Raw genomic sequence first — 15,126 nt, 5'->3', positions numbered from 1 at the left:
GTTTTTATGCAGGAACTTGAAATGAAGCAGCCAAAAGCTGGGGACGGTGTTGCATCTTCCCAGCATGAGGGATACAGACCCTGTCAGCATGTTTTGAGAAAGGCCTGACTGCCAGAATAGTTTAGTGTTGCTACAATACTTGCAGGTGGTGAGTGCCTTTTAAGTTCTGCTCTCTGTTCTGACGTTTTTAGGACAGTAAATGAAGGATGAGAAGTAGAAACGCAAACAAATTAGAAAAATCCTGTGTATGGATATCGGTTATTACAGAAGTGTGGCTGGATGGAAAGAGTCCTGTCCTGCTGGAAGTCAGGGAGGGGTTGGCAATGAACAAAGTGGTTATTGCCAGTAGCTCTCCTGCCAAAACAGAGTATTGATGACAGGGCTCAGTTTAAAGCAGATGGTGTAATCCATACCCTAAAGACAGCCTGGGGAAACACGTGCAAACCCATGTGCCTGAATGCCATGGAGGATTTATTCTTGGGGGTGAGGAGAAGAAACCTTCACTTGGATGGACATGAGAGTTGAGTCTTGGTTCTGAAGAGCAAGGAAAATGCTTTACTGAAGCAGGGCTTTTACAAAGGACTAAAGCATATCTCATTTTCTGCTATTAGAGATACAGTACAGAAACTACTGAAAATGCAACATCCATCCCACATCAGCACTTTCTCTACCCAGTCTCTTTGAGGACCAACTCTTAGCACTGTCAAGATTCACAGGGAGACTACGTAGGGCTTTTTCAAGTACTTAAGAAGTACAAGACATGAGGTAAATAATTTAAACACTGATTCAGAGCATTGCTAGCTGAAAAGTGACTTACACTCTCTTAACAGGCTAACAATAAATGGATGTTCTTTTTGGGGAGAGGAGTATGGAATGTGTTGCACATCAGCAGGGCTGCTTCCTTCCAAGAGAAACGTTTGCTGCAATGAATCATAGAATAGAATCATAGAATGACCTGGATTGGAAGGGACCTTAAAGATCACCTTGTTCCAAGTCCACTGCTGTGGGCAGGAGCACCTTCTGCTATCCCAGGTTGCTCAGAGCCTCATTCAGCATCGTCTTTAACACTCCAGGTATGGGGCATCCATAACTTCTTTGGGCAACCTGTGCCAGTGCCTCACCACCCTCACAGGGAAGAATTTCTTCCTAACAGTTAATCTAAACCTCCTCAGTTTGAAGCCATTCCCCTTGTCCTCTCACTCCATGCCCTTGTAAATAGTAACAGTCTCTCTCCATCTCTTTTATAGGCTCCCTTCAGGTACTGAAAGGTCCAATTAGGTCACCCTGATGCCTTCTCTTCTCATGAATTCAAATTAAAGCCAGGGTTTCTTTCTTCTTGGGCAATCCAGTCTGAATTTGGACCTCATCAGTGCAATGGATCCCTGGCATTGTGTGTATAATGGGAAAAACCTGGTATCTCTGTGGCTCACATTTATTACAAACTTCTGTTTGAATAAGTATTTTGACTTTTTCCTCAGCATCTGGTAAGACTTGGTCTACAGTATGTTGTTACTGCATTTTTTTTTTGCACAGCAACCTGATGCTGCTTCTTAAGAGAGATCTTCAGCTGAGGATTAAAGGGGTTTTGTGTGGTTTTGCTCCATAACTTTTGCCATTTCTATTCCATTCCTGTTTACTTTGCTCTGGTATTGATTTGACAGCATCTTGCTATTTCCCTTCAATTTCCAATTCTGTGTAAGGAAGAAAAATAGTCAACTGTCCTGATTTAGCTAGAAATTAAACTGCAGTTATTTTTCCATGGAAAATTTCCTTAATAGGAAAATTGGTGATAATTGCTAACTAATGCTTTTTAAAGACTTTTTTTTTAAATGGGTGAAAGACTGTCAAGCTGTCAATCAAGACAGATGTCAAATAATGCTCCATTCCCCTGACAAGTTCCCTTTATTATATGAGGCATCTGTTTCACTCTGTAAATTTGAGCTGCTCAAAATTTGCCCTTTAATGTTTACTTTTTCTGTCCTTTCTTAGTATTACTCAAGTAGTTCTTGTGTACCTGCACAGCGTGGTCAAATGGATGTAATAATCTTTGAAGAAAATAACTTGGAGCTGTGATTAGCTTTGTAGTATCATGGTATTCCTTAACCTTTCAACAGTCTCTCACCCTGTCATTCCATGGTGCACCCACCTGTCCTTGCTGAAACCAGTGACCAGCTCTAAAAAGTGCAGTGCCTGCCTTTGTGATGAGCATATTAAAGCCAAGCAAGTGTGAAACTTTGAGTTGCATGAACGTTTGTGGTCCTTATAGGCCGTTTCTCAAGACTTTTGACTATAACACAGGACATTTAATTTTCTCTTTATTTCTTTTAAAGTAGATTTGGAGAGAAAATTGGAGGTTTTCTTGTAATCTCCAGGTTCCAAATGCCTGGGGTTTTCAGAGAAACTGTTAAAACAGGCGATTTATAATCACTGCAGATACTGGACCTGCTGAGAGTAGCATCTCTCCAAAGTATTGGCTGCTCTTTCATGCTTCTGGATTTAAAGCAATGAAGCAAAATTTATCTCAACTCCACTCACCACTGGCATTGCATGTAAAGCACCACAAACGTACAGAACTGGTTCAAAGCAGAACAGTCTTCATTCCCAGAGCATTGCCCTACCTCCAGCAGTATTTGCAAGTTGAAAACCATTTCTTTTCATGCACAAGGAGGTTCTGGAGTTAGCACCTGTAGCAGGCTTTGCAGCTCAGGCTAGGCAGGAGATGGAGCACTGCTCCAGCAGTGTTCCCATGCTGCTGGGAGAGGAAATACAGGTGCTAGCACTGTGTAAGGACCAAGTACAGTATTGATTTTTATGTAGGTAACAGTAAAAATTGCCATGATGTCATAGCAAAGCATTGCAGTCATTACAGCAAATAATGAGAAAAATAAAATGATAGAAATAATCATCTCCCTTGGCCTGCAGATAAATCAAAGCTTAGCCCTTGATCTCTCATCGCTCACTAGCCCGGTACACAAATCCAAGGATTTATCATTAAGCCTAATGGGTCATAAAATCTGGGCTATTTTGGAGGTAGTTGCAAAGATTTGCAGGCCAGGCAGAGAGCAGGCTCTAAGCTGCTGGGCCTTGTGTAACTGGGTAAATAGCAAGCTTCAAATAATGCTATAAAGCTATCAAATGTAATAACTAATGCAGTCAGGCGAGCGTGTGGGGAGGGGAGCCCTGCTGGTGACAAGCTTGGCCATCATGACAGAAGAAGCCCTGGTGTAGAAAGACCTTTTTGTAACAAGTTGAAGTCCCTTTTGCTTTACTGGACACCAGGTACATGCATCTGGTTTGGTTCACATGTAGCACTTTTATTTTCTGCACATCAGTTCTTCCCTCACCATGGGCCCAGGGGAGCGAGTAGCAAAAACCAGAAACACAGGAGGCACAGACACCTCTCTTACTTTGTCATCACTGTTTAAATATTTATGACAGTGCTTCACAGCGTGCTAGTAAATGCATGATAGCATATTATGTAAGAGCAATAAAATTTTAGAAGGAGAAGTCTTCACTACTGTCCTTTGCTAGTAAATCTTTGCTACCGTCTGTAGTGAGGCCATGTAAAGGCCATGCCTTTTCCCCCAGTTATTTTAAGTGAAATGGATGTTTTACGTGGACATGGGAATTTAGCTTTTACTGGCATTTGTAATCACATGTGTTTTAAAATTGCTCTCCATCTCTTATTCAGGAGAGGCTTTGGTTCAGGTCAGGTTCCTGTAGAAGTTGATAGCTCTGAATTTGCAAGTGAGAGCAGGTCTTTGGTGTATGATGGGGAGCAGATCCCTCAGTGAGGGAGACTGGGAGGAGGAGATTTGTGCTGTGAGCCTTTTGAGTTAATTAAGAGTTCAAAGTAGTTTGTATTTTCCTACAGAGCTGTAGAGTATTGATTCCTGTTAGTACTTTACTGCTCCAGAAAAGGGGATTCTTGGGAAATTACGTGCAAAGTCGGTTGTGTCTGGACTGACTTGACTTGAACTGAAGTTTGGGATGGGTGGCTTAGCTTCTGGGAGAATTTGCTGCAGAATGCTGACAATGAAAACAGAAAGCTAATCTAGATTTGACTTTGGGACAGCCAAAAGATTTGACTGTGGGACAAGTGAGAGGGTAACCCATCAAAGGAGGAGCCTGTCTAGCTTAGTATAAATAGTCAAATTGATTTAAATAGAGGTGTGTACATTTGTGCCTTAATGAATGCAGGAGAGATTCCCCCCACGCCTTTTCCTCTCAAAGGCAGACACTGGGAACCTGTGATTAGTTATTACATTTCAGGATTGCAGAAAACAGACTTAAGAGTTAAAGATGATTTGTAGTTGGCATGAGAGCTATTATCTGTCATGATGGCTTTCCTAGCAGTAGTGTATGTGTTTGGGAAGAGATTTTGGGGATCTGTGCCAGTAAAAGCCAGCCTTGGAAGCAAACTGTGTGTGAACGGCTGAGAAAACAAGCCGCTAGCACGAACGATGAGCCAGCGCATAGCAGGCTCTGGGGCAGGTGGGATGCAGGTCCAAGGGCAGGGACTGAGGGCCCTGCAGGACTTGGGTACAATCTCTGCACAGTCATGGTGAGATGAAGTGTTCAGCAGGTACTGGATTATTTATCTGATGTATGCACATGAGTGTTTACAAAAAACAAGTGCTCGATTATCAAGACTGTTATCTTAGCTTCTACCAAAGATGTTGTAAAGATGCCAAGTGGGAAAGTGAAACCTGCCAAAATCACAAAGTTGCACTAGAAGTTGCTGACTCTTAATTTTGTGCCTTTGCATATACAAGCACTTCTAATTATGTGTGCTGTTTCATACACATGATTGAGCAGCAGTTGTTTCTGCATTTTTCATGTCTCAGTACCTGCTGGTGCAAACTGGGCATGCCTTGGCTGAGCAGGGCAGGAGGTCCCAGAACCACAGAGTGTTCTTACAGGATGGGCTCCTGGACCTATCAGCTCCCACAGTTAAGTTTTTGCCCAGTTTTATGTTTCTTCCAACATTCCATGTTGGATGATGTGGTGATGCTTTCATTCTTTTGGTGCAGTTTGAAAAGCAGCAGCTGTCGTAGAGCTTGGTACTTTGCTGGGAAGACCCAATGCATTATCTTGTAATTCTGTATTGACCCCAGTTCTCCAAACACTTTTCTTAAATTTCAGACCTTAGGAGACTGCTGGACTGTGTCATGGGGGCCTGAAAATTCCCTCATACATTTGAGAAAGGTGGTGGGATGGACACATCTTGGATGGTTTTAAGTTTGATCGATCCTAGTATTGTTGAGTTGATGTCTGTCTAGGTCTTAGTTCACTTCTATAATATACCTGGCAGTTGCAAAATTTCCAAAACTTTGCTGTCTCCCTCTTACATTTCTCTCTTCTAATGTTTTTGAATTTTGCAGCTTTATATAGCCTCCTTTTCCTCCCCCTCTCACCACTTGCTGCTTCTTCTCCTCCGCCCCAGTTACTAAAATCTCTCCCCGATGCGTCACCATCGTCAGCAGCGCTCTTCATCTGAGGGCTGAAAGCAGAGAGAGCACAGTGGGGAAAGAAGAAATGACCCCAGACCCTCCTTAAGTTTTCAAGTGGCTGAAATTTGCTGATCAAAGGTGTCACACAGGAGTCTCTTCTCTTTGCTTCCTCTACCCTTTTTGTGGCAGCTTTCTCCCTGTTCCTGGCTGGTAGGACTCACCCCCCGGGCTCTGCAGGGCCTGTGCTAAAATGAGAGTGGCTTTGCATTTCCAGATAAAAAGTACTTCTGATAGAAAGTACTCCTGGTGTGTGAATCCCAGCTGCAAAATTCCTGCATTCAGGGTGGTAGGTGCCTTCCGGAAGATGGGAACCCCTTTGGTAGGGAGAGAAGAAGTAGGGAGAACGAGGAATTTTGGAAAGGGAGATGAAACGGAGAGAGGAGAAATGCCCGATGACAATGCTCAGCTGAATTGGCTGGTGAGGAAAAGTCATTTTGATTGCTGCAGTCATGAAACCATGAGTTTGAGAAGCGTTATGAGCAGCATCTACATGTAGAAAGTTTGTAGGTGGGTGAACAGATCCTGTCCCTCCCCTTGGAGATTTCAGAAGCTGCAGCTGGACAAAGTAGCACCAGCCCCTGGTGCTACTGCAGCCCCTTCAGCCAGGGTGAGTCTGACGTTGGTCTGTGTTTGGAGAGAGGATCAAAACAAACAAAAATATTTGGGTCATTGCCAAGTGGAAGTATTAGGAGTGACATGGCGAATTTGTTTTAATGTAATCTGGACTTAATCACTGGTTTAGACTGTACTGGAGGCTTTCAGCTCTGGTAAGGGGTTGATTAGATAAATGTATTTATTTTCCTGCTATTCATTTTCCATGGATGAACATACCAGCGTAACTTAAAAGCATGTAGCAAGGAAGAAACAAAAAAAAGGGGACAAATTAAGTGACTGCTGCCAGATTAATTATTCTGTTGCATTTCAACTCCTATTTTTAAAACTACAACTTTGAAAGGGAATGTTCAAAATTATCTTTGCAATGGCCATCTTTCTATCTAATTTAAAGTCATTCAACTTTACAAGAAGCAATTATGCTCCACACTAACAAATGAAAAGACATGGCAACATCAGAAAAACTGATTATTCAAGCAATCTTTCTTACATAAAATAGTCAGCTAATCTCCCAGCTTCAGTCCTTGAGTGCTATTGCAAATAGCCTCCTGAGAGAGAACTTCTTTCCTGGCACATTGGCAGTCTGCCTCTTGTCCCTGATGGCTCCCTGTGTAGTCAGTCATGGTTTGGGAGTTAAGAAATCCTTTTTTATTTCTGTATCTCTTCTTGCACTCATTGCAATTTTTTTCCTTGTGGGCAGTGAAAGCAAAGCGCAGGGAATAAGGTTTGTGTCCTGCTCAGAAAAATAAGGAAATCTCCAGACTTTCTGAGCTTCTGCTGCTCTGGCCATCACTCTTGAGGCCTTCTGAGCTTGTGGAGGAATCTAAATGTTTTGTAAGTCACTAACTAGTGCAGTGTTGCACTTGAAGTGGTTATTGTTAGCCTAACTGTTATTATAGAAAAAGAAAAGGAAAATAAAAAGTCCTGCTTGCAGAAGAACTCTTAATAGTAAGTTGTTGTCAAACACCTAAAATCATAATACATATGCCTTTCTATTCTCACCCTTCCACTGCCTCCTGGGAAAAACCAGGGTGGAGCAGGAGTCAGTTGTCTTCCCCTTTTCCAAGTCATTGATGAAGAACTTAAAGAACTTAAAGGCTGCCAACCTAGACCCTGTGCCACTGATTACCATCCTCTGGGTTCTGCCATTCAGTTCTAAATGCACTTCGCTGTCCACTCAAAGCCACTTTTAGTCTTACTGACCCTTCTATAAATTCAAAAATGCCTCTGCTGCAATAAAGCATTTCCAATTCCTGATTGCTCTTAATATTAAAAACATCTACAGAAAAAAGTCAGTGAGTCATCAGTGTCCTGTGCTGCCTTCAGGAGTATGATGCTGATGGGTGGCTTTTATTTTTCCTGCTGGAAGAAGCAGGTGGTGGAGGTTGGTGGTTTCTTCCACTCTGCTATAGGATTCACTTGGGATAATAAATATATTTATGCTTTCCAGCATGCTTTTACATATTCTTTCTTAAAGTCAGTATCTGCACATTTGCAGCTGTCTTTGCTGTAAGTGGAGTGTCTTAAATACTTGCTCCTAATTCTGTTAGCCCTAAACTGGTTTTGTCAATGTCTGCATTTCTGTGGTTGTTGGTGAGATATTTTGGGGGTGTCCAGGACCATCCTTGCCCCCTCTCCTATCTCCCCACACCTCTCTGTGACATGTGTGCCTCTGTTGGGAGTGCCCTGCTCTGTCATTCCATGCACTGCCCGATGGCACTGGGATCATCCATTTTTCATCCTCCTCGGAATACCTGCCTGTTATTACTCTCTGTACAAGCATTATGGTTATGTACAAGGATCAGACACCTGGTCAATAGAAAAAATTGCTGGTACAGCTAAACAAGCTGCAGCAAAGCCCCAGGGAGGCACAGCCGGAGCCTGACCCTCGGCAGAGTCGGTGCTTCAGCACGTCTGAATAATCCAATTATTCACTGGTTTTGTTCCCCCTTTTCATCTCATAACATTTCTTAATTTTGTATTTTCATCTTAATTATTGCAGAACATAAGGTTGATGTTTATAGGGAACTATTCATGAGGCTTTCAAGACTTCTTTCCTGATCTCCAAATTATTCCAAGGATTGTTATGTTTGCAAAGTGAACATTGCTGTCCCTGCCCTGGGAGTGGCTTCGTGTTTCCCAGCACTGAATTTAAATTGACGTTTTAAAAGCAATTTTGTCTGAGCAGCAGTCATTTCCAGTGTCAGAAAGTCAGGCACTACAGCCACAGGCCATCAAGATGATTGCCCAGTCACTGGGGTTTTCTGTCCTTGCTGCCTGTGAAGGAAGAGCAGAGGAGCTGGCAGATGGATGGCAGCCACTGCTCAGCTGGCTGAGCTGACACATCTCTGCCGTGCTGCCTGGAATTGGGAATGATGTTGCAACTCACTGGGGTTATGCTGGTACCATTAGCTCACTTACCTCTCCTGCTCTGAGTTGTATTTGATAGCCAGCTCTGTCCCTGCTCCACATTTCTGTATGATCACAGTGTAGTTAATCTTTTCCCTAAAAAGTTGTGTGGCAGCTCTTCATCTGGAGCCAGTTGTAACAATCAGCTGCTTTTCAACATTCCTGATCCTCACTGGGGTTTTGGGTGGTCTACCATTTATCCAAAAATATGTATCTATTCAACCTTTGTCTGCTGTACTATTTTCATATACCCCTCTTCAGTGGGATTTGCCAAGGACTGTCTCTTTTTATAAATCTTGCTAAATTCTTATCTTTTAAACTGCAGAATTTTACAGCTTCCACCCCCAGAAGTAACGCTGCCCTGAGATATGCTTTCTGATTTTCCTTCTTTCCTGCTCCTAACACTTCCTGTATTAATTTGCATTTTCCAAGACAGACGCTTGGCCCCAGTTTCCTTAGGGAATGCTGCCCTTCCTTGGCAAGGCTTGATCTGCTCCAGGAGTCTGCTTGAGTCCCTTTTGCTGTGAACCTCTTCACTCGTCTGTGTTTTGAGCATTTTAGAGGATTTTACTGTGGTGGATGAGCAAGAAACACAGAAAACCAGCCCATATCACACATCAGCCCTAAATTCTGCCTGCAGGCTCCTCTCCCTCCTTGTACTGCTGTTGCCTGGGTGGACTGTAGCTACCGAGTCTCTCCATGGCATTTCCCAAATGTGATGTATCCCAAAGGATGCAGAAGACTGTCCCAGATTAACACTGTGGTTTTCTGAGGCTCATCTATTCAGAATATGTTTAAGCAAATGGAGTATTCATGATTCTAGATAAAATTAAGGGGGAGTAGGGAGTGGTTTTACATTTTGAAAGCAAACATTTAAAACAGATGCAGCCTGCTGGGAAGGATCACATTGAATTGCATGACTTTTAAAAAGAAAGAACATCCATTTTACTCAAGTCCTTAGTATGAAAGATTAGGAGTTAAGAGACATTTTTCGCCCACTTTGAAAGTAAATGTATTTTAAATTTAATTCTTTGCTGCAGCTGCTGCTTTCTTTCTCTGGAAAGCCTTCCTTGTGCTTTGAGCAATGTTAAAATCTGGGTTGGGTGATAATCCAGTTGAAGATTCCAAACTTCCTTTCCACTCTTTGGAGATTTTCCCACCACCACCTTTTAGATAAATGTAGAACTCTCCTTTATTTTAACAGAGCACTGGTTTAGGGAGATTTCTTTGTGATCCATTGTCTCAGTGCAAGGAAAAGTGTGAATGTGAAGGTTCCATAAGATGGCATGAAATCAGCTGGTTTCTCTTTTTCTTCCAGTATAAATATGTAGTGCTGCCTACATTTTAAAAAAATAAGCCAGAACAGCCCACAGCCTGTGAAAGTGTCCCATGGTGTGATGGTGCTGTTGGGGCAGCCAGGAGCTGTGGCAGGAAGCTCCTGCTACTGCTCATCACTGATGGGGATTGTTGGAGTTACTGCTCCAGGTACCTCTCACTCAGGGCTGCAGGATCATCCTGCAGAATGGCTTAGTCTGAAGATGCTGGTAAGTTAGGAATGGCAAAATTATGGCAAATCTGGTGTTTCATGAGGTCTGTTATCACCCATGGACTGCAGGAAAGACTTGCTGAGGGCACACAACTCCAGGTATCAGCACTGAGAGAGTTTGGCTGAAGCAGCAGCAGGATTTTGCTGTCGCATTACCCTTGTTGTCCTGATCCAGTCTGCCCCAGGGACTGCCCTCTCCTATCTCCAGGTAGATCCTCCTCCTTTCCTGTTCCTCTTCCCCTGAAGAAAGGGAGTGTATTTGTGGATTGAGGATGCTGATCTAGAGCTCATTAATGCTGTTGTACCATTCTGAATACATCAGCTGTGCCCATAATACTCAGTCTGAAGCCATTATTCTCTAGAAGTGATCTTCCTGTCTTCCTTTATTATTGTTACTATTATTATTAATTTTATACAGCCAGCACTGAGCACTTTTCCAATAGTAACTTGTATTTAGTGACTTATTAAGATTTATCCAAGTCACAGATTCCCAGTGGATGTTCTGAGCTTGTTTCTTATTTAAAAACATCATCTAAATTCAAATCAGGAATTAACACAGTTCTGCAAATGACATTCACCCCTCTGCAGAAGGACCAGCATTAATCCTGTGTGCTGCAGCAATGGTATTTCAAGCCTTGTTTGAGGGCTTTAGTGGGCTTAAATCAGCCTTAGGCAAAGCACAAGCGTCTGCAATAGTTAGACAGGACTAACACTGCCTACTTTGGGCACTGAGTTTAAATGTGTCAGAGGGGCTGTATCAGGACATGGGTTCCCTTTATAGCCAGGGAGAAGACAAGGTGTTCCACAAAACCTTCCTGCATCACTTGGTACAACCCTGTTCCTAAACCTTTTGCCCTACTGCTGGAATCCTGGTCGTTGCTGGGAGAGGAGTAAAGTCCCTGTTTCAGAACTCTAAGGGAACCAAAGAGGAGCTGGCAGAACCAGCAGGGTCTTTCTTTAAGGGTTATGGGGCACTTCCAGTTTCTGCTGAAGTTCAGTTCAGGTTGGTCTGGTTCCTGTAGGGCTCTCTGGAAATCCCCACTCTAATATATTTAATATATTAATATATTTGCCTCCTTACTGGTTGTCATCAGCAGTCCTTGCTGTTTGAGTTCCCGGAGTTCCCACAAAACCCGTTGTGCTGGGCCAGTGGGTGGGTTGGAGAGCTTCCATCCCAACCTCCCTCCCGTGCTTCTGCAGGGTAGAGTCTGCCCTTGGCATAGAAATTGTGAAGTGGGGCTCTGAGTGCAAGAGGAATGCGATACACTCGCTTCTCCAACATCCTGCTGCTCAGAAAAACATAAACCCGAAGCAGATGTGTCATTAAATCATTTTGAATCATTGCAAACATTGCAGGAGTTCAGTACAAGCATCCATAGCTTTAAGCCACCTCCGCAAAGTGCTTTGCATCTGTCATAAAATTTGGATGAACTACACTGGGTAAACTGTTTTACTGTTACCTGATAGCCACCTACCTTCTAGAGCTGAGACTTGATGAGGGAAGATAGAAATATATTTCAGTGCATTGTGAGAGCTCAGAGTGACTGATGTGGTTTCTTGGTCCCATAAAGCTGCTGCCCAACATAGGAAAATACCTCCCTTTAATTCAGAGACCAGGCAAAGGAAGCCGTCTTGGCTCTGAGATGAAAGTATATGATTATTTAATCACTGGTTAGTTGGTGATAATGAGCAAGTATTTTGCAAAATGAGCTCTTAAAGGGAGTCTCTAAACATAGATCCTGGTGCTGCAGTGCTGGAGCTGAGCACAAAGTGTGGCCCTGCTGTTCCCAAGAATGGCTCATTGGATCACTGTTCCTTCACAGCCAGGCGTTGGTGGCAAACCTGCTGCCCAAATTACCAAGCAATAGGTGTGCCAAGGCCGGGGGAGGACAGAGCTCCAAGGATTTCTTAAGTCAAAACTGTCATTTCTTGTGCTTCACTGAGCTTTTCCAGCAAGGATGTGTTCCCCTTTAATTGCCGGACTTCTGAGAGCAGCTTGACAGAAGATCAGCCAAACAATCTTGTTTTCCTTTGTTAGCTATTTTTATTTTACCTGGATCATTACTTATCAAAGAGCACTGCTATCACTTGAAATAAACATGTTTAAACATTAATAAGTAGCTTAAGAGATGCTCTTTTTGATGCTGTCTGGGAAAACATCGTCTGATTTTTGGAGGATAAAAACTTCAGCCCAAATGTTTCTTCCCTTATGTATTTTAATATCCCTCAGCAATTACTTTGCAAGTGGGAAAGCAAAGAAGGGAAATTGCTGCAATCAACTGCCCTTAGCATTGCCTTGATGAAAGCCTGAGCGAGCCAACAAGTGTGAGGTTTGTGAGGGTACCTGGGTCTGCACACTCTCCTTTATTATCTCTGATCATTTCAGCTGCATTAAAAGTCTCATATAAAATCAGAATATCATGGTGGTACCCATATTTCCAAATCTCTTGGAAAACTGGCTTTCAAAAGGAAGAATTTCTCCATTTCCTTGTGGCTGAGCAAGTTGCAGGCCATAAGGGCTGCTCCATGTCCACGTGCGATGCTGGGTTGGTCGCTCCGCAGTGATTCAGAAAGTGGAGCCAGAAGGGACTCTTGAGTCATCCTTGTCCTCACACCGGTGTTCTGGGAGCTGCTCTGTTCCCACCTGCTCCTCTCAGCACAGGGCACGCTGTGCCTGACTGCACTTCCTTCTGCAGGAAGAGATCCAGGCTTCACATGGGATCTCCAAGAATTTAAGTGTTTTCTGCTCTATTTCATAGCTTGTTTGAGAGTTTAATGATTCATGCTATAAAAATACTTTCCTTGTTGGCTTTTTCCTGTCTTCAGCTTCCAGCCAGTGATTTTTTGTATTTGTTACTGCAGAGATAACAAAGCCTTTTTCTGGCGCTGTGTTTTCCTTTGTGAAGAGGTTTTACGCTTATAATCAAGTTACCTCTCAGACAAGCTGAACAGATTGAACTCCATATTTCTCATTAAAAGACACTTTTCTCCCATCAGTAATTTTTACTCCATCCTTTTCAGGTTTTAACATTGTCATGCCGAGGTTGACCCCAAAGCTGTTTCAGGATCCATCCCATCAGCTGTGACATGTGGGAGTGAAGTTGCCTCCTGGCTTGGATGTGTTGCATTTCCAGTTTATATGGACATGGCCCAAGTGGAAAATCCCCTGTCACACAGGGAGGTTGTGCTCTGGTCTCCTGGATATTTTTACAGAGGCATTTTGTTGCTGCCTCTTTGTGGCCAGTTTTGTAGGTGCCTCCACACTCTTTGTGGTGCCAAGTAGTTTTGTGTTTTCCTTGATTTTTTTGCAATTAAAAGAGGAAAAAAGTTTGACAGTGCAGAGCTGTTGCTGGAGAAAGATGAGTTACGAACTTAATAAATACAGGTATTCCCTCTGCTTTCTTATTTGTTGGTTTTCTGGCTTGGCAGCTAAGCTAAAGTTCAATTAAGTGTCTCTAACCTTGCTGCAGGGAGAGCAGGGGAACCATTTGTTATTTTAAATCTCTTTACTTTTCAATTGTCAAATTCAATTAAGGGAGAATTTATGCTTTCATAGGAAAAGGGCAGCAGCTGTAGAAAACTGACCTGAGTTGTTCCAGGATCTGTAGAGGGATTTCATCCTTTCAGCAGAGCCATCTTCAGAGGTTTTGGCAGTAACTTCAGAGTTGTGGCAAATAAGTATTTGCTTATCTTAACATTTGAGGCATTTAATGTGCATATTTTCATGCTTTGCAACCAAGCTGCAACCACAGAGGGCAGAGCTCAGCAAGATTCACCTTTAACCACTGCTTTTAGCCTGTTTGCAGAAAGTTCTGTTTGCACAGGCTGCACCTTGCCCCAAAACTGTTGAAATCAAAAGCGACTTTTCCAGGGAACCCCAGGCATGTATGTAGAGGTTTTGCAGTTGGTTTTGTTTTAATTTCACTACATCCTAGAAACATGACATTTTTCCTTCAAAATCTCATTTCTGGTTATTTTCCTGGTTTTGGGAAGGGGGGAGAAAAGGGCTTATTGTGCATCAGAGGATGTCATATGTAAAAACTGTGGGGTGCTTCAGTCCCATGGGAGCTGTGGAAGTCTGAGATTGGTGCCCTCACAGGCTTTGTCAGTCAGTGGTGCAAAACCAATTTGCAGATGTTGCTTGAGTTCATCTGAAGCCACCTCCTAACCAGGGGCTCGGGTATTTGTGTTGAGCTACTGCATGTCCAGTGCCTGGTTTCAGAGAAGGAGACTTTTGGAGTAAAACACTGTTCTCAGGCTGTCAGGATATTCTGTGTATAACCTGGTTAGCTTTCTTTCCAGCCCTTTGCAGTAAACTCTGAGCTTCTCAATAGTCTCAGAGCAGATGCTCTTTCTTTTGCTGTCTTGTCCCCTCTCCCCCTCCAGCTAATGGCAAAAAAGTATTTTTATGTAGTTTCACATAAATCTTGAAGGCTGAGTGACTTAGAAGCCAGCTGGGAAGCTGAATGTGTCATCTCTGGAGTAAAACATAGATTTAGGGAGTTTTCATGGGTTTTTTTTTCCCAGTGTTGCCATTTCTGGTGGGGCAGCAGATGGAACTGCCCACAAGGCTGTATTTATCCCTGCAAAGCCAGCTGCTGCAAAATGCTGGGGTGAGGGCTGCTTTGACTCTATGCTTTGGAGAAGCTTGTTGTTATAATGAGAATAATGTCCCTTGTTTGGATTAGCAACATTCTGCAAATCAGTGTTTGTTCTTGAGCTTGTGTATAAATCCCACTTAGTTAATTTAGGCCAAAGCTGCAAGTCTGTATTTGTTCTATGAAAAACAAGAAAGGATTGGAGCAATTTGGGGGGGAAATGTGATTTCTGAGATATCATCTGGTAAGATATCTGGTGGCATCCTAGAAATTAAAGGGGTTTTCCCACTGGTGAGGATGTGATATCATACCCTGTATTCTCCATAAAAGCACAAATGTGGTAATTACAGTAAGTGGCAATTGGCTTTTAGGCATTTGTCACTGATCCTGAGAGGTCTTGGAAAGGCAGCAGCCAAAAAATATGGGGCCAAGAGCAAGACAAGCTGAG

The 15,126-nt window shown here is 43.0% G+C and overlaps 1 protein-coding gene and 1 long non-coding RNA gene across 4 annotated transcripts in view; one reads left to right on the top strand and one right to left on the bottom strand.

The window, feature by feature from the left end:
* PAK5 (p21 (RAC1) activated kinase 5) overlaps nt 1–15,126 on the top strand; it is an 86,017-nt gene that overhangs the window by 7,009 nt on the left and 63,882 nt on the right. Inside the window, exon 2 of one of the 3 annotated variants that reach the window (XM_015620537.3) lies at nt 13–148. The exons of the other annotated variants lie outside the window; for them this stretch is intronic. The gene's annotated coding sequence lies outside the window, so the exon portion shown is untranslated. The remainder of the gene's footprint in view (nt 1–12; nt 149–15,126) is intronic. 3 annotated transcript variants of the gene reach the window in all.
* LOC117244128 lies at nt 12,111–13,814 on the bottom strand. Its single transcript, XR_004496633.1, has 2 exons — nt 13,666–13,814; nt 12,111–12,770 (listed from the first exon to the last, which is right to left on the bottom strand). It is a non-coding gene; the product is annotated as an uncharacterized LOC117244128 (long non-coding RNA).

Source organism: Parus major, chromosome 3 (assembly GCF_001522545.3).
Source record: "Parus major isolate Abel chromosome 3, Parus_major1.1, whole genome shotgun sequence".
Classification (NCBI taxonomy): Eukaryota; Metazoa; Chordata; class Aves; order Passeriformes; family Paridae; genus Parus; species Parus major.
The sequence above is the reverse complement of the archived record's forward strand: the minus strand, read 5'-3'. Positions and strand labels throughout refer to the sequence as shown.